The following is a 1,990-nucleotide window of genomic DNA, read 5'->3' as shown; positions in this document are numbered from 1 at the left end:
GGGTGTCAGAGCCACAGCGAGTGTTGTTCCACCTTGGCTGGTTCCAGCACCCGTTGTTCAAGAGCCCGATCCACCCACTGAGTGGAGGTAATTATTTACAGTTCTGTCAGGGACAAATTCACAAAGGCAGCAGCACAAGAACCCAGAATGTTTGAGTATTTATTCATTCGAGCAAAGACAGAAATTAGTTTTCAATGCTTGCAAGTTCCCTAGTTCTCTTCATAAGGAGTATTCTGTCTGCTGTTGGAAAATGATCTTCTCACTTCTCATGCTCATTAGTTGGTAAGCTCAGTCTCTCCCTTCTTCTTAGAGAGCGGTTTCTTGAGTGGGTGGCCATGGTCTGCTCTTGCTGGAATGGCCTTTTACCCTGCTGGAGCTGATTCAACACAGTTGCTGCATTGCCTTTATCCGTTTGTTCTTTTCTTGTGGGTTCTCCCAAATATCCTTCTACCCATAAATTCTGCATTCTTTGTGTCCACCATCATGAGTGGTGCATCCTTCTTCCCAAACCTTGCTGACCTGCCCTGTGTCTGAGGTCACTGAAGCCTGTCAGGCCCTGCACCTCCACAAGGCAATTCAGCCAAGAAGTCACCTGCATTTCCATGGTCTCGCCATCACTTCCAGCTTGTTGGCTGCTTCTTGTTTCATGGGAATCATCTCCCTTCTTGTTGATGAGCCTTGGAAGCCACAAAGGCCAAACATCCAGGAACATATTTTTCTAAGAAATATTTCACACTTTTCTGATTTTCATCAGGATCAGTGTGTGTGTGTGGGAGCGGGAGCAGCCGAGGCAGAGCGGGATGGCGGAGCTGCGGGCCTGGGCAGGATCCAGTGAGTTCCGCAGGGCCCCAATCTGCACTGTGTCCCGCAGGGCCCCCACCAGCACTTCCATGCCCGTCAGGGTGAGCCAGAGGTGCCAGGAGCAGCAGGTGAGGGGCAGGTGTGTGGCTGTGTGGGTTGGCAGCGGGTGGGGGCTTGGCCATGGTGTTGGTGTCAGGCGCTGCTGAGCCCGTGGGACCTGTTGGGCAGGGCTGGGGCCCCTCTGGTGCTCCAAGGGCCTTTTGAGGCAGCTGCCCCGGGGCGATGACACAGAAGAAGTGTCTGCGTATGTGGCAGGTTCCCCATGCTGTGCCATCCAGGAAATTCATGCTCTGGGTCTGCCTCATGCTCAAAATGCTCTGATTTCTCATTGTTCTGTGTTTATACCCAGGTCACCAAAAATCCAAGGATAGATGAAGCCTTTGAACTGTAATTTTTCGGTATTAGGAGTAGGCATTTTTTTAGTTCCAGCTGTGGTGCAGAGGGGAGAACTCCAGGCACATGCATGTCGCTTTCAAAGTTTTCCCCTTATTTGTAGATTTGAGCCAACAAAGAAATGACTGTTCATTGGCTCTAAATTACATCATTGTCCACATTAATTAGTCTTCTATCTTTTCTTGCATATTGATGTCTCTCTTCTCATGCCAATTACTCCACATTTTTAAGTTTCCTTTTTATCTTTTTTCCCAGAACAGTTGATTTAGGCTCTGAGACTGAATTGTCTTAATTTGTTTCTTCTTTGTCTTCTGTCTACTGCAACGTGTTCATGGAGGGCTAGGAACTCTAGGATCCAGGTGTCCATCCTTCTGCGCCCTCAGGCTTTGTCTGTTGGAGGTTATCAGCGTTAGTTTAGCAAAGCTAAAAGTTGTGGTGATCTAACAATCCAACTCTGGCAATAGACTCTCCAAAGACACTTACCTACCTTCTCTGTAAAGCAGAAAATTATAATGCTTAAGACTAATACACTGCTTGTAATCAATATACTGCCTATGAATATTTAATTGATTAATGACATATATAATTAAAATCATTAATTAGAAAAAACTGTATGCTAAACAAGCAACGAAAAGCTGCATAAGTATTCCAAGCTGATGGGTTTCCTGCCTTACCTGATTTGTTTCCAATCTTCTATAAAACGCACAGGTGCTCTTTGAGCTTACTGATTCGTTAA

Source organism: Melospiza georgiana, chromosome Z (assembly GCF_028018845.1).
Source record: "Melospiza georgiana isolate bMelGeo1 chromosome Z, bMelGeo1.pri, whole genome shotgun sequence".
Classification (NCBI taxonomy): Eukaryota; Metazoa; Chordata; class Aves; order Passeriformes; family Passerellidae; genus Melospiza; species Melospiza georgiana.
The sequence above is the reverse complement of the archived record's forward strand: the minus strand, read 5'-3'. Positions refer to the sequence as shown.